The 24498-nt window shown below is 40.7% G+C and overlaps 1 long non-coding RNA gene across 1 annotated transcript; it reads right to left on the reverse strand.

Moving 5' to 3' along the window:
- Positions 1 to 5999: 5999 nt before the first annotated feature.
- LOC113745255 (uncharacterized) lies at positions 6000 to 22572 on the reverse strand. The gene is made up of 2 exons (XR_003462066.1): positions 22488 to 22572; positions 6000 to 8074 (listed from the first exon to the last, which is right to left on the reverse strand). It is a non-coding gene; the product is annotated as an uncharacterized LOC113745255 (long non-coding RNA).
- Between the last annotated feature and the right edge of the window lie 1926 nt (positions 22573 to 24498).

The raw sequence follows: 24498 nt of genomic DNA on the forward strand, positions 1-24498 counted from the left end.
GAGAGAGAGAGAGAGAGAGAGAGAGAGAGAGAGAGGTGCCTCTGAGTCTCCTCCACCATTTCACACAACAAAATAAGATGTTTCATCACAAAATGCTTCTCCACCAAACGAGCTGGGTGGGTTGGAAACTGAGAGAAAATTGCCTTTTGAATAATCCGCTTCTTGATTTTTTTCTTTTTTTTTCCTCCTGAAAGGTTTTCTGAAGGTTATTGTTGAGAATAATGCAGCTCCTGCCCCCCTGCAGATGCCAATCATCTTTCCAATTTGTTTGAGATTAGGTCATATGGAAACAGCGCATCGTAAACACACAGGGTCGTTGGCAATGGAGAATGGGGAGGGTGGCACCGTTTCCCCCTTTTCTGGGTGCATTCAGACTCGATTGCCATGACACTGGCAGTGGAAGAAACCAGGGCAACAGACAAACAGAAGTCCATAGATCTCTGTTACTAACTGGGAGAAAGAGAGAAGCTGGCTCCCCACCCTTCTCCCGAAGCAGCATGACCAGATTGAATGTTTGATTTGCGGCTGGATCAGTAAACACACTATGGCTTTGGCTGTTTCTTTTGATTCAACGTAAATCATGTCTGAACAAACAAACCAGTTCTTAATTTCTGAAATACAACAATATGACAGCTCCGCCATCTGAGAAGAACATTAAGATTTCTCGTCACTACCAGAGGCCCATTTTTTTTTTTTTATCACTGAAACACTTAAAATAACATCAGTTTTGTGTGTGTGTGTGTGTGTGTGTGTGTGTGTGTGTGTGTGTGTGTGTGTGTGTGTGTGTGTGTGTGTGTGTCAGAGGTAGATTGCAGTAATTTTTCTTGCATGGTTGAACTGAAGCCTGAATGGGCATCTGGTAAAGGTTACCCTGCTACATCAAAAGAAAGATTGGTGACACCCAGGAAGCTGAATGCCTACATCTCTCCAACCATTAGCCTCTTGCTATGCATCTTGACTGCACTGAGGCTAATGACAGATTCCTCAGTGATGATAATTTGCCTAATGCATTCTCCGAACAGAAGATCAGTGGACTAGGTCAGATTAGTGCAGGAACATGTGTTTGCGATGCAACTACACAATCGATAGGTTCTAATTGTGTGTCTCTTTTGCTATCTAGAATGTTAATAGTTCCTTTTATTTACTAAAGAGTTATTCATATTAGGTAGTAATACCATGAAAAAATATATACCTACACACTGCACCATATTTATACTGTCCATTCTGTTTACACTGCTATATTGCCATATCGTACTGTTTATATCTCAGACTGCCATATTTTTCTTAGATATCTTTTTTAACTATATATATTTTTAAATACAGCCATTACAGTTCTGTGTATGTCTTGTACATATAGCAGCCTTGACACTAGAGTTGACTTGACTTGACCTATATCCTTTGATAGTAAATCCAGCAACTAGTTTTGAAAATATTTTTTTAAGAACTTTGTCAAATGTCGGGAGAACAGAAGGGTCAAAGAATCACCAGGAATTGCTGCCATTTAGTTGGACGCATTGTGTGTCAACCGCAAGAATCCATGCTAGATTCAGCATGGAATCTCTCCACACCTCAGTCAGAGATGTCAAAGCAGTTGTCTTGATTTGACAGCTGATGGAGATCAGCTGCTTTGACAGCCAAGAGTGAGGTGTAACAGCAGCTGTCATTTTTTAAATATATCTTTTAAAATGAAATAACATCGTATGTAATTACTTCTTCAATAACATTTGTGAAGTCTCAAAATGTGATCAATCATGCCAAAGTCAGGTTTGTTTTAATGGACAACACACATTATGATCACAGATGGAACATTTACATTATTGGTGGTGGTATAGTCCTTTAACAAAAACTTCAGAAGCCATGAGTCAAGGACGATGTTGTTTGTACTAAACAATCATCATCCAGACAATTACAGTGGTCCCTCGTTTATCTCGGGGGATACGTTGTAAAAATAACCCGCAATAAACGAAATCCGCGAAGTAAGTTTTACATTATTATACATGTTTTAAGGCCGTAAAACTCCTAACCACACACTTTTTTACACCTTTTTACATGCATTTTGTACAGTACTCCCTTAATTAATCAGGACGCAGAACACACGTGTGGTTCTCACTTAGCCAATCAGGATGCAGAACACAATGCACGTTCATACTGTACAGTACGCTGTAAAAAAAAGCATGCAAAATTACACTGAAAAAAATCTGCGAAACAGCGAGTCCGCGAAAAGTGAACCGCGATATAGCGAGGGACGACTGTATACTAATTTGATGTTAGTCTTTTCTTTTTGTTGAACAAATACCATAATTTGTTGTGGCTACCAGCATCTAATTGGTGGTCAGTAAGGCTGTCCTGAGTATTGTGTATTGTTGCTAAGGGCTGACTAATATTTTGCATGGTTGTGCTTAGATGGGTGGTACATTCAAATCAGACCAAAAATACAAAAGTCCATTATCTCTGCAATAAATAGCTAATGATCCAACAATGGGAATATATTTGCCAGGGCACCCATTTCCTTGAAAGGGCCAAAGGATAAGGAGTCATTAAAGCAGCGTTATCTGGTCCAGATAGCATTGGCATGTCTGTAAAGATCATTATTTTTGCCCCTCGAGCCGTTTGGCAAAAGAGAGCAGGGCTCACTGCAAACCCAGTGCTAACTCCAGGGTCAGCTGTAACACAGGCATGAAGACGCTAACGATACACAGCCTGGCAGCTAATGTTTTTTCTAAATGCTCTTAATCACTGCGTACCCTATTGTGGGAGAGCTGGGATCTCTGATTTTCTTTGTGCTTTGTCAGCTCACTTTAGCTGAAAGGGACATGGCCAAGTTGTTGCTTTTTCATTTTCTTCAGTTTTTTCAGGGTTTCTTCTATTTTGATGGGTTTTTTTTACGTTTTTTCTGGTGCAGAGAGAGGAGTGCGCATCTCAATGGAGTTCACAGTAAGCAGCTGATATTGTAATAAAGTCTCTTGCAGTCTCGTGCCTCGCAGGCCAACCTTCCCTATAGTAATGGCAAGTGGCATGTGAAGGACGAATTTCAGACAGACGCGAGGGAGTAAGAGGAGGCTAACTTCAACTCAAACAAAGCATCAACGTCTACGTAACTCAGTCAGTTGATTGTAGACAGAGAATGTTCACCATGGTTCACTTCACTATCTGATGAAATGCTAATGTGGAAGTAAAAATAAAGCAAAAGACAAGAGACAAGAACATAAAAGATATTAATTAAGTTTTTATTTAATTAACATTTTATAATATATTAGCTATAGTAATATGGATAGTCAAAACCACTTCAGCTCAATGGCAGAGAATACTGCTGCATATCAGAGCTGTTTACAAAAGCTCTACCTACAAAAGACCTAAAGACCATGTCAGCTTGTCTTCATAGAGACATGCTGGTTACTTTGGGCTACTTTCTAACAAAGATATCAAATCAAATCAAATCAAATGAAATTTTATTTGTATAGCCACAAGTCACAAAGTACATTTGCCTCTGAGGGCTTTACAATCTGTACAGGGAGTGACACCCTCTGTCCTTAGACCCTCGGTTCCAGTGAGGAAAAACTTGCCCACAAAAACCCTTTAACAGGGAAAAAAGGGGGAAGAAACCTCAGGAAGAGCCACAGAGGAGGGATCCCTCTCCCAGGACGGACAGACGTGCAATGGATGTCACGTGTACAGGACAAATCAACACAAACATATTGTACAATTACAATGACTGATAAAATGACAATGAATTACAATGAATGATAAAATGACCACAGTAGCAGATATGGTAGTAATAATGACAGTTCTGTTCATAACCTTTATGGACAGAATTTCTAGGCGCAGCCAGGGCGTTGAGGGGCTGCGATTCTGTGGCCTCAGGATTGGGTTGCTGCTTTTTGCGGATGATCTAGTCCTGTTGGCTTCATTGGAGCTTGAGCCTTTAGCTCTCTCTGGAGCAGTTTGCAGCCGAGTGCGTAGCGGCTGGGATGAGAATCAGCACCTCCAAATCCGAGGCCATGGTTCTCAGCCGGAAAAGGGTGGAGTGCAGTCTCCGGGTCGGGGATGAGATCCTGCCTCAAGTGGAGGAGTTCAAGTATCTCGGGAACAGGGAAAAAATGTGGAAGAAACCTCAGGAAGAGCCACAGAGGAGGGATCCCTCTCCCAGGACGGACAGACGTGCAATGGATGTCACGTGTACAGGACAAATCAACACAAACATATTGTACAATTACAATGAATGATAAAATGACAACGAAATTACAATGAATGATAAAATGATTACAGATGCAGTGGAAAGTCCCAAATAAAATTGTTGGAGTTCTGAGGATGATTCAGAACAACCTGAACTGTGTTTCCAGAAAAAAAGACATTTCTGCTGAATATTTTACATGGAATTTTTTCCCCAATAGGGTACTTAAAGATTTATTCAGCTCCAGGGTGAATAAATCCACAGGTTCAGAGGTGAATATCTGGAAACACATAAAACATGTACTATCTGCATATACCACATGAAGTAAGTTTAATTTATTCATTTTTTAGTAATATGAGTAAATTTAGTCTTGACAGAAGAAAATTAAATTGTAGCATTGGTGTCAAACACTGAAGCACACTGCTGTGTCAGTATGTTTGATTCAAAGGCTAGATAAAGCATAACACCAACACCATTTGTTTCCTGGTATAAGATGAAAGAAGAGCTCTGCATATGAAAACATGATTTCTACCATAATGAACACCATCTGTTATAGTGTACTAGTTTTTCTCAACAACAACAATTCACATTTTATTGTGCTGTGTTGTGGAATGACAAGTAAATTCACCTTGAACCTTGAGACTCTGGGCAAAGTGTTATCGTATTCTCCTACACTAATAAAAGGTCCATGTTTGCTCAGGCTTGTGAAAAACCATAGAAACATCACCTTAATTCATCTGCATGTTATTGTAATGGTGCAGATGCCATCACATTGTGTTGCATCATCCCTGTGACACCAGAAAACATGGCAGTAAATATGCCACATTAACAGGACTCAGGGGTTAACATCTGATCAGAGCAGCTGAGCCATAATAACACATGACACATGCTTGCCATTAATGAGAATTCTCCCTATGGTTGCCACACTTTCTTTTAAATTGACTAGGCTGTAATCTTCATCTACTCTGAGTGGTTTCATCTGCTAAAAGACTTTCAACAGCTTGAACCTAATCAAAGAGTTTCTCTCTCTTCTTTGTGTCTCTGGATAAGGAAATTCAATTAGCTTAACTGGCCTGGATATTATGCTCTGTAATGTGATGTAAGCACTGGTGTCGACAAACTTCACAGGGCACTTTAGAAGCACCTCACTAATTGGAGCAATAACTTTAATCCAAATGTTTACCTCGACATTCCAGATTATTCTAAATTGAAATCCAGGCAATTAGTTGAAACGACCCACAAGTGGATAGCTGGCGGCGCTTCTTGAAAGCTGCTGATGGCAGAGTATAAATGAAGCATTGCTATTTTTCTTGCTCCATGTTTGACACGACAGTGCCAAAATTGTAAATCCATTTTTGACAAGATTAAAGCCTATTGTGTTTTTCGAGCTAAACAAAAGATGGATTTTAAAAATTGCGTGACGACCTAATTTAAATAGGAAATCTCAACCTTGGAACCAAGGCTCTTTACTCTGAGGTTTTGTAAGGTCCCTTTCACCAGAACAAAACTGAAAAGGACATTTTACAAGCAGCAGAGACAACAAATTGTGGAAATGATTGCACTTTAGATCAATAATATATCATAGACTGCAACATGCTCTGCTGGTTAGGGTAATGGACAGAGAACAGGCTCTTTCTGGCAGCTGCTTTGAAACTAATGCTGTGCCCTTGAGCTAGATTCTAGATTCTTAGTTGCTTGAGCAAACACTGTGACTTATAAATGTAAAGTATGAAGATGTAAACTTTTGTCAGATATAAATCGCAGTCTGACAACAATTTAGATAACAATCAAACCTATAAGAATGGGAGAAAAAAGACACCACACTAACTGGTAACACAATAAAACTGTATTACATTTGTGCTTAAAATTATTACAATTACAGTATTTACAAGCGTTGTCCTAAAAATAAACATCTCATGCTGAATGGCACATAAAAAGAAATAATTGTACAATAGCAAGCAAAAATGAATATTTCTTTTATGTACACCCACAATTTACAAATTAAAGTTGTTCTTTTCAGCTAAGAAATGATGCTGAGTGTTGTTGCACACGCTCAGATGCTGATATTTATTACTGAACGATCAAAGATTTGTTTGACTGAACTCCTCTGCAGCACAGAGCCTTTGTGACCAAGATGACCGGGCCTTTAGGTGACTGATGTGCTGCAGAGTGCAGTTAAGTGAACCTGAAGCTGTGCTGAAAATTACGCAGCCATGGTCAACGTAAGTCAAACTGTGATTGAGAAATCATCGATTGGATTCAAGTATCAGCATGTCAAATTATGCCAAATTTCGGACAACAAGTGATGCACTGAATGCTTATCAAATAAATAGTGTACAAAAAGTAACCAACCCCCAACATCCCGACCAACCCCTACACCGCTACAACAACCTGCCTTCATGAGCATTTCCCCACATTTTAGTTTGACCAGTGTGAAAGCAAGGTTTGAATAAATAGACTATCTCCAGCAAAAAAAAAAAGAACAAGTCTGGAGTCAGTCCAAACCTGGGCCCAAACACTGTTCAAAGGAGCACTGATGGGGTGCATTTCAGGAATGGTACTGACTCTTTTCACCTCATGAAAGACTCTCACACCCAAGAGTTTTTCTTCAGGCATAAAGTATAGTCCATAAGATATAGAGCTGCTTTAATCCATTTTTCTGACACACTGTACTATCATTCTAACCATTGCTGTTGTGCAGACACAGAGCAACATTAGCATCTTGTTGGAGTTGTGCTGTGTCCACTTAATGAACGGAAGTATATATATTCAAACTCTTTTTAGTTCTTGTTTGGTATCCACCAACTTCTGTAAAACAGAGATAGATGGTCTTCAGCTAACTTTGACTTCTAGTTGGTGGTGAAGTGTCTGTGGCTTCATTACTACCAGAGACATCTTTCACATGATACTAGTCATTTTATCTATTGTTAATATTATGACATCAACTGCAGCTTTAATGTACTTGAAAGCTTACTTTGACCAGACATGGTATTCACTGATATTCTGAGCAGCCAGTCACACTTTATTTCACTCTGAAACTATGATTTTAGTACATGTTAGAGAAAGCAGTATTGGAAGCATGTTGTTACATATTGACCATTTTGGAATCTTCTGATTATGAAAAGACTATGCACCAAGACCATTGTGAGACTGAGATCCACAACCTAAAGAGGGAACCACACACACACACACACACACACACACACACACACATCATCAGCATTAATTTTGCTGCTCTTCAGTTTACATTCACCGTGTTTCTCACCTGATATCATACAGTAAAAAGGTCTTTATCTCAAAATTACGTTGATTGACAACACTTCAGTGTATTTTAGATTCAAGCAGAAGTTGTTGGACTGTGCAGTCAGGTGGGCACACTGTCCGTTAAGATGAGGCAAGATTTCTTTTGGGTGGGTAAAAATTTTTTCTTCCAAAAACTGGGATAAGCTGTTGGTTGGAAATTGCTCTGAGGCAGGCGTTCTGTTGGCCAGCAGGAAAGAGGCAGCGTCCGCAAGTCACAAACAAAGAAATGGACAAACTATTTTTTTCATACTTGTAGTTTGTTGGAGGTTTCCGGGGCCTTTCCCCTGCCACACTGGCGTCTCTATGGCTATTCTGTACAGCAGTGTGTCCCCTCCCAGGGAGGCTTGCTTCGTTATGTACATATGGGGGACAGGAGCTGGACAGGAGGCAATAGTGCTTTTTGTTGTGTGATTACAAGCTCTCCTTCGGTCTTTCTGTCTCTCCTCCTCCTCCTCTTCCTCCTCCTTCTCCTCCTCCTCGTTGACCTACGTGGGTCAGCGGACCTGGGGAGCGTAGCCTTCCTTTATCAGGCCCTCTTCGTAGTCTGTCTGGCACAGGATCATGTTGTTCTTCAGGAAAAACTTGTCTCCCACACAAAACCTGCAGCACACAAATAGACAGGAGAGGGAGGGGTTTACATAAGCATCAAAGCAAGAATCTCATCATTACTGCTGAGCTGTAGGCTAGCAGGCCCAGCCAGCTGCAGCGCTAGCTTCCTGACTATAGTAAGCCCCCCCTTCCACCCTAGAAACAGTCAACTCAATTACAAGGGAGGGAGGATATGCAGGGCTTAGTAGTTGGGGGTTGGTTTGAGTGGAGGATGGCTCCTCTAGTATATATACGAATGGAATTATCTGTTTCAGGCAGGGGTTCCTTTCCACCTGCAGCTGTTACAGAAACCCCACCGACCCCAGCAGCCCCATCCTGCTCCAGCCAGGGAGGGGCATGGTTACGCTTGACCTTTCAGCACAGCACCAAGTGGAGATTATGTTGAATGTGTCAGGCCAGTAACTCTTGTTGTATTGTCCTCAGGGCCGCTTATCTCCCTCAGTATGCAGGTTGGACAAGGTCGGCAAGCAGCGGTGCCAGTGTTTACCAAGGGGGAGGTGGAGCTGGTGTGGGGGTGACAGTGAGCCTTGCCTACTTTGACTTCCCTGCATGTTAAGACTGCTGAGTTGAGTGCTGGGAGCCGCATAAAGCGGATAGAACTCAGGAGGCACCTGACAAGCTCAGACTGTACGCAGCATTTATTCAGGGCTGCAGGGCAGATTGAGAGCATGATTTGTTGCATCCATTTGGGACCAATTAGCAGGATTACACCGTAGGTATTGGCACAAAATACCAAAAAGTGTGAGAATGGTGTGTTTCTGGGACAACAGCCAAATGTTCAGAGGAAGAGCTGGATGAAATGGCCATTCAGGTCTAGTCACCCATACAGTATGTGCAGCAGGTGTCTCATCTCATCTCATCTCATCCCATCTCATCTCTCTTCTCTTCTCTTCTCTTCTCTTCTCTTCTCTTCTCTTCTCTTCTCATAAACCAATCATCTGATCTCAGGGATGCCATCCTGCTAACATTCTCCAGTGCTGTAGGAAATGAGTGATGACTCATTAATGCCCAGGACACATAAAGACGCTGAATATTATCACAGTCACCACTCACAAATATGCTTAGCATTATGTTGTGATCATCTCAAATTTTTTTTATAAAAAATGTTAAGATGATAAAAATAATAATATTAAACACTCACAACCACAAAATGTAACTTATGTGTAATTGTCAAATCTAAACTCTGCCTCAGGTCATACAAACTCCCCATTCCAGACAAAATACTGTGACCTTGCTGAGGGACACCAGTAAACATCCATTACACGGCAGCGCTGTGTTTCCTCACTGTAAGAAGTCTTTCAGTGGTATTGTCCATTTTACTTCATTTTTAAAAATATATTTATCCCAATAAATCAATTTATTTAAGTAAAAAGTGTGAATATTTTCGTAACTTACTTACTTTAAGTGATAAAATTAATTTTATTGGACTTCAACATAAATTGATTTGACTAAACACAGTTTAAACGTTTATATCAGACGTAAAACTTCACGACCCGCCCACCTGCACGCAGCTAACGTACGGAAGACGAAAGCCCGGGCAGGCCTCACTGTGGATGTTCCTGACCTGAAGACCCCTTTCTTCACGGAGGAAAACACTTTACGGAACTCATGTAAGTAACAATTTATATTTTTAAAAGTCAGATTTTGCCAGAATTGAAATGTATACATTTGTAATTTGCAAAAGCATGGCTCAACATATTTTATTTGTTACTTTTCCCGTCGCTGACCGCAATTTCACATGTGCTGTTACCTCCAACAGCTCATTAACTTAAACCAAATACTGTTTATACCTGTGCAGTTTATAATTAGCGTTTTATTTACGTGGTAGTTTAACATTTTAAAGATAAAGTGACTTGTACAAAAAACGTACACAGCCACACACACACACACACACACACACACACGGTGTGCCGAATCTCCGAGTTTTTCCGTGTTTTATTTCGAAATGATACTGAAGTGTGTTATCGTTGATTCTGTGTCGGGTTTCCTGTCTGGTTTGATCCGCTATGTTGAGCTTCACACGATTTAGCAACGGCTCCGTTAAAAAATAGAACTACTACTGTACAATTAGCGCGATATCAGCGCATTTACTGTCCACTACCCGTCCATGCGCCCGTGTGTGTGTGTACACGTGTGTACACTTGTGTTGAGACAAGGAAATGAGATTTATTTAAGAGATGGTACCCCAATGACCTCACCATGTGTCAAATCAGACATCCTAGAGCGCCTGGCTGAGGCTATGTTTACCTACACAGCTTACCCAAATGATGCCCAGAGATCTGCGGTGGCACAGGCACTAGTAGAGAAGCATCCCTGCTTGAAGGAGCCCGGATCTTTTAATGGAACTTATGCGTGGCAGCAAAGCCTGAAGTACAAATGTGGAAACTATCGGACAAAACGGAAAGCACTGGGAAGCCCTGAACTCCTAGTAAACTCACTGAGTCACAAGTCAGAGGATGAGCGAAAAGCTGCTAAAAATGTCAAGAAACCAAAGAGGGCAGAGGTGAATTACCTGCCCTCACACCCACATGGTGAAACAGATGACACGCTTGAGAATCTGAGACTTGACCTAATTGCAGCCTGTCAGAGAAAGGACTGTGCCAGGACGATCAATGATATGATGGCCAGAACATACAGTTGGAGAAGACAGGAAGTGGTTTCCAAGTCTCCTGGGGTGGCAGAATTTAAGGAAAGATGGCCTGCCCTCTTCGACCCTTTCCAGGTAAATTATTTATTATAATACTATTTTTCCTGACCAAGTTTCCATTGTGACTTTTTGCCTGAAAATGTATACTAAAGCCTTTAATATCAGTAACAGTCAACATTTGCTGTCTTACAGATTAATGAAGAGTTGCACTGCCGTTCCACTGGAATCCACATTTATGTCCCAGCTGGACAAGTACACTCCAAAGCTCCTGGAGGTCTTCAGTGCAAAAGGAGGAGTGATTGGCCAGCGCATCAAGAACCTGCTGATGCAACTGATACAGGTGAGTTAAAAGTGGTTTAAAAGTTTCAAACTGACTCATGCTCTAAAGCAGTGTTTCTCAATGTGGGGTCTATTTCTGGTGTTTGCTTCAAAATTTTGTCCAGTGGGGGTCCATGGTCTAATTTATGTGTTGTTTTTGTTTTGGGGTCCTTGATGTAAAACAGTTTGAGAACCATTGCTCTAAAGGAATAATGGTAGCACTGATTTGGAGTAAAATTGCCAAAAGAAATTCATTTATTTATTATTATTCTATTAACTCTAGGAACCAAGTGCCTCTGCATTGATGAAGAGAGATGTGACCCTGAGATGCCTCATAGAGTACATGGGAGAGAGTGGAGAGGAGCTAATCTCTGACTACAGTGTAAGTATTGTTTAAAACCAGGTTTGGATCAGTCTGATGTACAAGCTTAAAAAGTCAGCTCCTACTTTTGTGTTGAAGTCAATGAGCCACTGGAGCAGGTGTAGCTGCATAAAGAAGCAAAAATCTAAATGATTTTAAGAAACTGTTGAAGATAGTGTAAAAATGGCAATAAAAAACATGTGGCTGGAAATGCTTTTATTGTATCAAGTTTAATGTACAAGATCTCAAATTAGAATTCAAAAGTTTTCAAAATGGTGTTCACAAAAGTAATCATTATCTGAATAAGTCACACAACTTATATTATATAGAAAATAAGATGTTTTCTGTTTTTTTTAATTCCTGTTTTTGTATCTCAAAGGGAATGGCAGAGAGCATTGTTCACGAGGACCTGAGAATGAGGAACGTGAGCATCTACATCTGTCATGAGCCAAATGCAGTAGGAATCGTCATCGAGGGAGTACCGGTTCTTACTCATGTTGGAAACCTGGCCAGAGCGTGCTGCCTACTCCTGGGGTTGACATATGCACTTAATCTTGAGTATCCATCCAAACTTTCAAAAACATTTGAGGTGTTTCAAAGACTTTTTGTGGGACTCGACACACTGCGCCCAAAACCGACCCCCAAATTCATAACTCTGAAAAACAAGCTTCTTGCTTAGGCAGTGAGCCATGACTGTCAGCTTGCACTTATGAACAGCTATGTTTTATACACACTAAATTTACCACTGTGAAGCTGCAACTGGTCAAAAGGTGAGATCTGTGAGTTGTTTATGTGATGTACACAGTAAAAAAAGAGAACTTATTCTGCAGCACATAATCTGAGGCCATGCATTCTCATATGCACTAAATACTGATGTTCTTGACTGTTTATGGTGCATCTCCTTACCACTGTTTGGATATGGCCCCCACTGTGAAGCTGCAACTGGTCAAAAGGTGAGATCTGGAGTTGGTTTTGTGAGTACCAGTAAAAAAAAATGACTCTGTGTACAACATGTACTCAAAAAAAGCACTAATAGTCTGAAGTCATGCTTTGTGTATGCACTAAGTAACGATGTTCTGACTGTTTTATGGTGCATCTCTTGCCACTGTTTGGATAAGTTGTTTGTTTTTTATGTACATGGTAACAAACAACACAAATACTGCGGTGAAGGCGTTCAAATGTTTTATTAATATGTACACAGTAAAAAAAAAAAAAAAAAATAAATAAAAAAAAAATTATTATATATTTAATACTATATATATAGATATATATATATATATAATCTATACTCTATCTCTGCAGGTCTTTTTTATGTTTTTCACTCCTCAGAAGGAGTTGTTTAAGTTAAATGTGCTTGTGAATTGTTACAGAAGTACAGATAATCTTAATGTTAACTTGTTTTAGCAAGACACTGTACTGTGAATGTTCTAAGTAAAAACTTGAGATGCTGAGGTCATGCATCATTTATGCACTAAATACTGATGTTCTTGCTGTCCAGCTTATGACCACAGTTTGGATATGGCTTGTGAAAATGTTTTATATGTATACGGTAACAAAAAAAGAAAGAAAACTACTGTGAGGTGTTTAGCACTTTAAAAAGTTGAGGTCATGCATTCTGTGCACTAATATGGATGTTGACTGTACTGTCCAGCTCATTGCCACTGTTAATTGATATGGTAATGATTTTATAGGTTGGAATTTGATATGTCTTGTTTTTTTCTTTATTAGCTAACTATTATTTTAAGCGTTTCCATTTTAACACAAAGAAAGGGTGAATTGGTCAAAATTAATAAAATAGAGTACAAAAAAAATATTTTTTTCATTTAAATATTACTTTTTTAATTAAGTCTTGTGTGTTTAACATGCTGTTTTTTTCATTGATTTTACTCAATTCTTGGCTTTTTCTGAAAAGCAACTTAATTTTTTGGCCTAATCGCAATACATATTATTAAGTTCTCTTTACTTAAAATACCAATTAGTTGACTAAACTTCAAAAAGTGGTTGGAAAATGTGCCTTATTTTATTGAGTTAGATCTAGGCAACAGTTTTTGCAGTGCTGCCTATCCCAGAATCAGACACCAAGCCCGCTAACATTTTAACTTCACCTACCTTTATTTATTTACAACCTAGGTAGTATTGTGTCTCCTTCCTCCTCCTCCTCCTCCTCCCGCTCTCCTCCACCTCTCCTCCCTTCTCATAGCTCTTATCCCTGCCCTCCACTGATTTCACACAGTCAAATTGTTTCTGCTTGGGTTAAATGTCAACAGCATATGTGGACATCTGTGCACCAATTATGATGAGGGATATTGCACTGGGCCAATCACAGGCGATCTATAAAGTGACCTGTGCTGCCTCGTATTTGCACTTTCTTCAAACACGTTGCAGAGTTCACTGTTTTACGTGGCTCTCCGACTTAGTCAATGATTTGTGCTTTTGGTCTTTCAATAAAAATGTAAATCCCAGTCGTGCTCACTCTAATAGATGAGCTGATACCATCTTAAAACTTAGCACCAACTTTTAGTGGAAAATGTGGCTGCAGTTCACAGGCCATTCTGCTTGACACCAACATAGATGAGTGATATACACAACACTGAACTATATTATATATATTATATATATATATATATATTATATAATATATATATCATTCTATATATTATATATAATATTTATCTATATTTGCAATCAGCCACTCAAATGTAAACAGAAATGTAAAAGTGTGTTGTTCCACCAGGAGTCTCAAAGGTAGCTTTGATTATGCCCAATGATCAGACTAAATTGCCATTTTATTGAATTCATTCAGTCATGAGTTGTTCTTGTCAGATGCACTTATGTTAGATATCTTTTCTTTCTTTTGTTTTGGTTTGCCCTAAAGACTCATTAGCAACATTTCTGTCCTGCCAACGTCACCGACAGTTAACGAGAAAGCTGACGACCGCAGCAGATAACATAATGTTCTTTTTTCGATGATCACCCGTCAGTTAGAAACTCACGATAACCGGACAGCTGAAAATCCTGCAAATGAGATTTCAGCCACACTTATTTTTAGTTTCAGCCTCTTGTTTCTCTATTTATTTAATCAAACTGTTCCTTTGTTTTGTCTTTCATCTGTACATAGAACACATGTAACTGTGTGAGCTCCGGACTCATCATAGCATTAAAGGTCTCACTTAATATCACATCTGTTATTACATGTATGGTATCTATATTAATGTTTAATACTGTAACTTTACAGTCAGTCAGCTTCCGCTGGTGCTGTCTTCCTCTCTCGCTGTGCTGCCTTCACTTTCTTCCTTCCATCTTCCTTCCTTTACTTAGAGGTGACTGTGACTAATGAGTCTTTAGAGACCTCTTGTTGTAGGAGGAAGAGAAAGAATGGCTTCCACAGGCACACACTTAAAAGATGTATTGCGATGCCAGCTATTTGCCTCGGAGGCCCATGTTAACTAGAGTATTCACTTTCCACTCAAATGAAGAAACAGGGAGATTGTCAAAGAGAGAAAATAGTCTCAACTGCTCCAAATCTAATTACTGTTAGGATGCATGCAAGTTCACAAACACTTGGCCCTATGACATTGATGCTTAATTGTAACAGCATGTTGTAAATCTTCTCTGGCAGATTGCTGCTGGGCAATCAGACAGCAGCAGCACAAGGACACACTGAAGATGAGTTTTACTTTGGGGAATGTAATGTAGAGAATATCGTTTCACATCTGGAGAGGAGGATATTGACATTTTTTATTTATTTTGTCTTCGTCTTTGGTGCTAAATGTCCACTGTGACTATGTTTTAAAATGTTCTGGCATTTTAATTTTTCTTTCTCTTTCTATGATGCTCTGTGTGGCCTCATATGGCAAAATGTATTATATTAGCTGTATTACACCGTCCAGTTGATGACTGCGAAATGCGGCCATGAAACAAATTCTACCTCAGTCTCACGACCTGTATTTCACAAATCTTCCAGAGTCCACAAGCTGATGATGATCCTCCGGGGGCAATGACCAGTGTTTCAGGTCTCCTGGGGTAGCAAACAGATATTCAGATAATGGATATCTGGGCTAAGACTTCCTCTTCCATGCACAGATAATTGCTTACAGACCAATTAGCCACTTGAAAGGCTAATCTCTATAAAGACATATCTGCATATAAATGCTGCATTTAAAATGCATATATGTTTTAATAAAGCTGATGAAAAACAAAATTATCACCAGACAATTAAGTTTTCAACCAGTGTCTTCTGTCCTCATTGCTCTCCACACAGGCTCTTAAATATGGCAAGTTGGCGTTTACTGCAAGTACAAAATTATTTTATCATTATAATTTTTCTTTTATTGTATTTATCTTAAACTGTTATTTCCTATTAGCATCAATTACCATTCAAATCAATTTCACTCACAGATGAGTTCAGTTTAATGGTGCATCACCAAATTACAGACTACATTCTGCTGTTCCAGCTCTCTTCACGCATTAAGCTGTGTGCCATTTTAAATGCTGCTTTACATTTCCTGTCCCCATTATCACCTATATCAGTGATTAGTCGAGGCTGTCCGGTTCCAAAAGTTCAAAACTTATTAGTGATGCGCACATTACTAGTCAACCATCGTAACAAATTCGGTGTTGAAATGCAGATCTTGAAGGATGTGGCCTCTGATGGTACACAGCTAGAATCTTTAGAAATAGCTTCTGGTCGAAACATGATTCTATCCGGGGAGACAAACAGACATTTATTTGTATACATTTGTCATTTTGACCTAAATTGTGATTTTCCATTTTTCTCTTCCAATAGTGCAGGATTAGCTAGTTAAACTGTGCTCTCTAGTAGGCTGGCTGCACAGACTCCAAGTTCTCAACACCAATCATACACAAAGTGACAACTGTGTCCCTTATTGGCTATTAGGCTCCTGTCTAACAAGCCTAACTCATGACATACAAGGCACCAGTGGATGAGCTAAGTTGTCCTGAAGCCCAGCAGTGTCAGTCTCACTTTCCAAAGTTCCAGTATGGAGCATCCTACGTTATCAGCACTGACCTTCCCTGCACTGTCACCCATTCTGCTCCTCTCTACTCTAACCTTCCTTCAGCCTCCCCAGACTGTGGCCTCCAGCTCATCAGGGGGAAATTGGGCCAGCACTGGCTAGATGATGAGGCTGGACGACAGCTCCATCGATTAGCTGTCCCCCAGGGCTGATCTGTGGCTAACTGCTTGCTGGATGGAGTCTCACATCTCCGTCCTTATTCCCAACACCCCCTCTCCTCAGAACCAGCCCCACATCCCTTTGGCACTAAGACCACAGTGGAGCTTCCTTTCCCCTGGCTCAGGTAGGGAAAATAACAGGTCTGGTTGTTGAGAAGGTCACGATGGTAGATTTATGTCCAGTTTAACAGAGTAAGGCCACATTGGGTGCAGACATGAGCAATCGGAGCCAATGTAGGATCCTATATTTTCCCTAATAGACCATGGACAGGAGCTATTCACTCCCCTCAGCTTGATACCATTTCAAAGTCATGCACAGAGTGAAGAAAGAGGTGGGGAAAAAAAGCTTTTGCTCTTTGGCAGATACAAAAGTAAGATATGTGGTGAGGCTTTCCTATATATATTATTCCTGAAGCGGCTTCAGCTCTCAATGCCTATTTCATGGCAAGCATGAGATTGTTGCCAATTTGATGCTGATGATGATGATGAAGAAGAAGAAAGTGGTCACAGCTAGCCAGCTTGTCCTTCTGTCTCTACCCTGCACTAACTTATTACTTAAGCAAGGTCCCTAATAGCTGAGCATGGCGATGACTATTAGAGTCCTGCAGTGAGTCCCTGATGAAATCAGAATAATCACTGGCTTTACGTTTCCTGTTGTTGCTCTGTTGGATACAGTGGACTGGATGTATCCACAAAGCAACTGATGGCGTGGATTGATGCATGAGTGAGTACATGTGTTTGTGATGGGGGTATGTTCATACTTGATTGTAGCAATTCAACCTTCAAACACAACATGGGCTGTGGCTGACCTGCAAGAGTGATGGATAATTACACTGTGTGACCCCTGCTGACCTCACGATCGCCTGCTATGTTTATCAGATTTCACATTTGACGATGTTCCACAGAGAAATCTCCGGGCCATTTGTGAGATGGATGAGATCGCTTTATTGAAGGGGCTGTAGGGGGGGGGCAATGGGGGCTTTCATGTTTGTTTGAGGTTGGGAAACAAGAGGGAACAGAGCTGGTGTAGATGAACAAAACACGAGATCAGTATGCCAGGAGCCCATTTACAGACTCTGGCTACAACAAGATGCTGAGAAACTATTCAGGGAATCTTAAGTGAGATCTCCTGATAGACCTCAGGCTGAAGCGGAGAACATTTGTTAAAGGTCATTCTATTAATCTCGACATAAATGTTGAGAAACCAAGTTAGACCAGACTTATTTAGTAATGTTGTGGTCGTCACTGAGAATGCATTAAACCTGCTCTGAATCCAAAATCCTCTAAAAGACAGACATTGATTAATTCCCAGTCACAATCATTAGATTTATAACTTCAGAAATGGCATAAAATGGATTAACAGTCTGCTACTGGTCTGACTATCTATAGTCTCAGTGAGGCTAACAAAATCATTTGTGCATCAGAGTTTGATTTCAAAGTCTACATACCCACTAAATCATGTTATAATTATAATTAGTTATTAGGGCCCGAGCACGGAAACCGTGCGAAGCCCTATTGTATTTCGAATGTTTATTATTATTATTTTTTTTTTATTATTCCACCCAATGAATTGCCTTTTTCAAGGCTTTAATATCCCCAAAAATATATATAACCCAAAAATTTGCGTACCCCCCCAAAGTCGGGTGTAAAATTTCGTATTTTGGGGGTGTCGCGCACGGGCGTACAGAAATGGCTCTACGGCGCCTAGGTTTCGGTTGTCGGAGGAGCCCCCGGACACGGTTTCATCCATGCGGATGAGATTTGTAGGGTGTATGAAACATACCGAGACGCACCAAAAAGTCTCTTGGTGACCCGGGTTTCGGTAAAGGGTACGGCGGCCATTTTGGGTCAAAGTTCACGTTTTTGTGATTTTTTGGTCATTTCCAGGGGTCGTATTTGAATGAACTCCTCCTAGGGCTTTCGTCCGATCCTTTTGAAACTTGGCACATGGGTTCATGAGGCTTTGACGATGAAAAGTTATCAAAATCATAACTTTTTGATGTACTATGTCAGAGGGGCGGGGCCACGAAATTCTCCATTTGCCATAAAATTTCAAAGTGCTATAACTTTGTGAAAAATTCTCCAATCTCACCAAACTTTGAATATATAATGGCAGTCTGGCCTAAAATACATTTCCACAAAAATATTCGGTGATTTTCATAGCGCCTCCTAGTGACGACAAAAAATACCACTTTTACGAGATGGCGTGCAGCTCGGACAATTGATCATATCCACCTCAAACTAGGTGTGGATGTTGTCAAGGCCTTGGACTTGACATCTGAGAAATAATTTCAACTTTTCATAAAAGGGCGTGGCCGTGACGGTGCGTCAAAGTGGACGCTGCCGTTTTTTTCACAAAAAAACAAGACTCCATTGACTTTTTAGCTGATTTCCGGGCAAAAGTGTGCGGCTATCATATACTTTGTCACAGCTGTCTGAAACTTCTTGGGCTTGTTAAAAGCAATATTATGCACAATTCGGCTGCATAATTAATGAGGGGGAGGGGCAAAAGCGCTCTATAGCGCCCCCTTGAACTTTTCTTTGGGACAGCCCTGCCACAGTTTTGGACACAGAGTTATGAAACTCAGCCACTTTGAACAACATGGCAGGACCTACAAAAAAGTCTCTTGTCCAAAACTGTGGGCAGGGGCCGTTTGAAAGAAAAAATCAGTGGCGAAGGCGCCGATTTCGACGTGAGCTCATATCTCAGGAACGTTTGGCGAAACGGAACCAAATTTGATGTCATGCTTCGAGGCGCTGTCCCCAGTCCAGGAAACAATTATGGTGTCATTTTGTTCTAGGGGGCGCTATAATTAGCAAAACATTGTTTTTGCTCATATCTGTGTTTGTATTTGAAATGAAATTGTGATATCCACAGACACGTGTGTGTTGCCCTATTGATAGTTGATGCCAACTTTTCATTTTAAGCCAATCGCTGTTGGCGGAAACGCCACCAGACAGGACGTTTGCTCATATCTCGGCAACGCTTTGACCTCCGAAGACCAAATTCGGTCACGGGCATCGAGACCCGCCCCAAAGTGTGCCAATACAATTTGGTGTCATTTCGTCTCTAGGGGGCGCTATAATTAGCTAAACATTGTTTTTGCTCATACCTCCTGAAGTGTGTATTTTAAATGAAATTGTGGATATCCACAGATACTGTGGGTTGCCCCATTGATAGTTGATGCCAACTTTTCATGTTAACCAATCCAGGGGGCGCTATATTAGCAAACTAGTGTTTTGCTCATACTCCTGAAGTGTTTGTTTTTAAATGATATTGTGATATCCACAGATACTGTGGGTTGCCCCATTGATAGTTGATGCCAACTTTTCATGTTAGCCAATCGCTGTTGACGGACAGGACATTTGCTCATATCTCGGCAACGCTTTGACCTCCGAAGACCAAATTCGGTCACAGGCATCGAGACCCACCCCAAAGTGTGCCAATACAATTTGGTGTCATTTGTCCACTAGGAGGCGCTGTAATTAACAAAATTGCATTTTTGCTGTTTTCTCTTGACGTGTTTGGATTTCACCAATATTATGCACAATTCGGATGCATAATTAATGAGGGGGCGGGGCAAAAGCGCTCAAGCGCCCCTTGAATTTTTCAGTGGAACAGCCCCGCCACACTTTTGACCACAGAGTCACGAAACTCAGCCGAATTATAGAACATGCCAGGACCTACAAAAAACTCTCTTGGAGAAATGGGCTAAGATTGAACAGGAAGCAAGATATTAAGAATGAAAATCGCCTTTTCTGTGTTTCAGCCTGGTTGAGAAGGGCTCATGTTTAACGAACTCCTCGAACCAGTCAAGTGTACTGGAGATGAAAGGATCAGCGTCTCCGATGTTTGGGACATAAAGTCCTTAACTCTGGATATGTCCTTAAGTTGGCAGAAGGCTGTTTTGGTGACTGATTTTATGTGTCTCGTGAAGGCCAGATCGGAGTCTATGAGAGCTGTCTGAAACTTCTTGTGGTTATTAAGACCAATAATTATAAGAACGATTATGCACATTTCGACGTGCACACATTTCAACGTGCGTATATCTGCGAGGGCCCGACCATCGCTGCTTGCAGCTTTAATTTCAGTTACTTTTTTGGCAAAGATGTTCCTATAGGATGTGACCTTTAAATGTATCTTCCTGCACAGACATCTCTCCCCAAACACTCCCCTACCAATGTAAAGAACAAAATGGAAAACAAAAACTCAGAGCTTCAATTAAAGGCAGTGCCACACCATAAATCTGGCCTAATAAAAAAGAAAGATTTGCTCGTGCTTAAATGGGTTTTAATGTGGGAGAGCACAGTTGGCCTGCCTGGGTCTGGCTGATGAAGATTAGCTGACTTCTTCCATTAGCAGAGGCTGTCTGGTGCAGCCAGCTGAAGTGGCAAGACAATAACTGAGTGCTAATGTGTGTAACCAGGTCCTTTGCCTTTAGCATGCACAATGTGTCTGGTGTTGTGTGTGTGTGTGTGTGGTGTGTGTGTGGTTGCATGTGGGGGCTTGTGTCTATGTGTCTGAACAAAGCCGAGTTTGGGTAAAGAGATGAGAGAAATGCAGGAACCCGGCCAACACATAACCTTCCTGATGTTCGCTTAAGGTTTTCTGTTTGATAATGTTTCTTGCAACCTTCAAAAAACCTTTGATAACATTCGGTTTGTTCATTAGCTCCAACAATGTTCCCAGAAAATATTCCATCATAGTAACATGAGTCTGGGCACATGGATCCTGCAGAATATTCCTAACGTCACATAAGCACAGAAATGTGTTACATAGTCGTGTACATATTTGTGGCCCTGGGTGTGCAGGCCCATGTCATTTGTACAACTACTGGGATTACCATGAATGCTTTGCTAGGCGACTCTCTGAAAGTGCACTCTGTTCTCCATTTTACAATATTTCATAATTATAATTATTTAGAGATACATGCAAAAGACCAAGAACTCAGACAAGACAAGAATAGAGAGAGGAGTGGGTAGCAGACAGGAGGAGGATAAAAGGTAGGCTGAGTGTAGCCATCTGAATGGACACCTTTAAACATGGCGCAGTGCCATACAACTAGATCCATATGAAGTAGGCTCACACTCACATACTGCTGCAGAGCCCAGTGTCCAAACCAAATGCTCTATCAAGCCCTGTTACAGTGTTTTGGGCAGGAAATCAGTGAGCAACTCTCACCATGTCCTTACAGTCACCATCCTGTGAGGGAAGTGTTCTAGTGAGGGTACGTCATTTCAAATAGCACATCTAAGAGGGAGAAACAAGAAACAAGCTCATGTTATCTTGTTATTGTGGAACCTCAGTTTTTATTGTTTCTACGAGTCCGTTTCTGTGTGTAAATGGCTGTGGACAACGCATTAGAAGCACTACAATCCAATCCCCACTAATTTGCAGCACTGTTGCAGGCCTCTTGTACTGGATTGCAATAAGTTGTATCATCGTACATAATAAACTCAATCATATAACTGGAGTTTATTTTAAAAAGTTTTTCTATCAACTTCAAATTGCTCCCTTTCCTCTGGTGCTGTGTGGCAAGTCCCAAATCTCTGTCCACATCCTGTCTACAGAATATAGGTGTAGTCCCATAATGAGGACTGACAGGAAGTGTATGTGTGGCTATGTAACTGCACCTGTAGCTCTAGTGTGGAAATGTACAATAGTAGTGCAGGGTTATATCACCGTTCTGACTCCAGCAGATCCCTTTGCCCCAGATGTGTCCACTTAGTCACTGGTTAGAGTGATGAATCTCTAATGTGGGATCCTTTTTCTTCAACTATCAGGAGCACTGGGATTCACAACACTGCAAAGTGGCTTCCCTGACCAGCCATCTGCCTAGATGCAGGTATAGGAGAGGAGCAGAAGTGTGGTCCAATCACTCACCTCTGATTGCAGAGCTGCATGCGAAGCAGTCCAGGTGGTAGACATTCTCCTTGGCCCTCATGACCATCTCGAAGGCTGGAATTAGTTTGCTGGCAAGCTGCGCAGTTCCTGTTACACCAAACACCTGAGCCACCCACACCCCCACACACACTACAAACACATACACACACACACGGGAAGAGACATGGATGTAAGTCATTCCTCAGTTCACAGAAGTAACTCAGAGAGGTGTCTAGCTTGCATAGCACAAGGACTAGAAACAGAGAAATTGCTATCCTAGTCTGACAAGTGAACACATTCAAAGTGACGTACTGACACATTTTTCCTCATTATCTTTTATTTTAATTTTTATATCTTTATTTTACATTACTGTTATTTTTAGCTGTTGGTCTGATGGATCCTTTCCTTGTTGAACAGATGTGACTACACAATGTCATTCAATAAAGCTCACTGCTGTCATACATCATAACATGAACTGAAAGTTAAAAATTTTCTTTTACCAAGAACATGTCCCAATGGGGGGAACTAGCGATTATATTCATTTGAATCCAGAATGTATGAGGAACATAAGCAGAGCATATTTGCACAATTTTAACTGCAGTCCCACCCCTGCATCTACTTAAAACCAGAAATAAACCAAATGGAATTAGAAGAATGCAACTGCTTCTGCTGCTTCTTATGACCCTGAGAATGAGAGTGACAGCTGTCAAAGAGATTGTGGTAAACACACAACATGAGCTGCGGAGACAGATAGGGTCTCTGAATCAGTCACAAAATAGGTTGGACAGGGCTGGCTACAGTACCACGGTAAAAAATAGCAGGGCCACAGCTTGTGCCATAGAAATAGATGGGACATGGGCAGCACTACTGCCAGGGAGGACCCTATTATTCTACGCCTGCTCAGGGACAATATGTGATATTCATTAGGGATTCAGGGCTGCTACTAACAGCGACCTAGACCAGACTACAAGGGAAAAAAAAAATCTGATAACGAAATCGTATAACAAAATAACCTATAGGCAGACTCTTGAGGCACTTTTAGCCGTCATTGTTAAATGAAAAACAGCATGCCACTCTCAGAGTCTGTAAGAGATCGCAATCTGATAAATGATCTCAGGGCTTGGGATAGCAGGGTTGTTTATTAACCTTCAGAAAGTGTGTTTTCCCAGAGGCAAAGGAAGCATATAATTTCCCTCATGAATACCTACAGAATAAACCACTGTCAACACACCTTGAGACAATGAAGATATCTCTTGTAACATGGGAAGTTGGAGAAAATAAAGAAGGCCAATTCGATGGATTAGTGCTGACTTAATTAAAAGATTATGCCTTTTCCTCTGAGCAGTCTAAATTTAGATAGATTTGTGGTATCTTTGTCCTTTCTTTTTCTGCACAAATGTGCATTTCCAGAAGGCCTTCCATGAATAGATGAAATGATGATTTCTCTTCATATAAAGCCAAGTAATTTATCTAAAAAAGGAAAAAAAGAAAAAGAAATGATACATTTAGGGTGAGATAATGAGCATGGGTGTTTGTAAAAATACCATACAAAGTACTGCTGTTATGTAGTGCCTCTTACTGTGCAGGGCCAAATGTCTGTCTCCAGTAACCTGGAATCATTCAGATAGCAGCACTTAGGCTCTGGATTATAAATGATGGAAGGTATCATGTCAAAAAGCAATGTTTTAGCTTCCAACTGTCAGCTTGAATCAAAATTGTGTCCTGTTTTGCTGTTTGCCATGTCTCCCATCTGCTAGGCGCTTGAATCAATAAATAGATCACTACATCCCTAAATACAAAGAACGAGCCAGAATAAGACTGCCACCAAAACATTGGTGTAAAAAATTTGCAGAGCTCATGTAAGAAAAGGAGCAAAAAAAAATCATGGCTAAAGCATCACATCTAAAAAATGTCACAAGTAGATCGAAGTGTTTTGGACTGGCCAAAATGTTCAAGTCAAGGTCCGCTTATTTGTCTGCCCTATGTACAGGATACTTTGAATTGAATAGTG

The sequence above is a fragment of the Larimichthys crocea genome, unplaced genomic scaffold (genome assembly GCF_000972845.2).
Source record: "Larimichthys crocea isolate SSNF unplaced genomic scaffold, L_crocea_2.0 scaffold560, whole genome shotgun sequence".
In the NCBI taxonomy this organism is placed as follows: Eukaryota; Metazoa; Chordata; class Actinopteri; family Sciaenidae; genus Larimichthys; species Larimichthys crocea.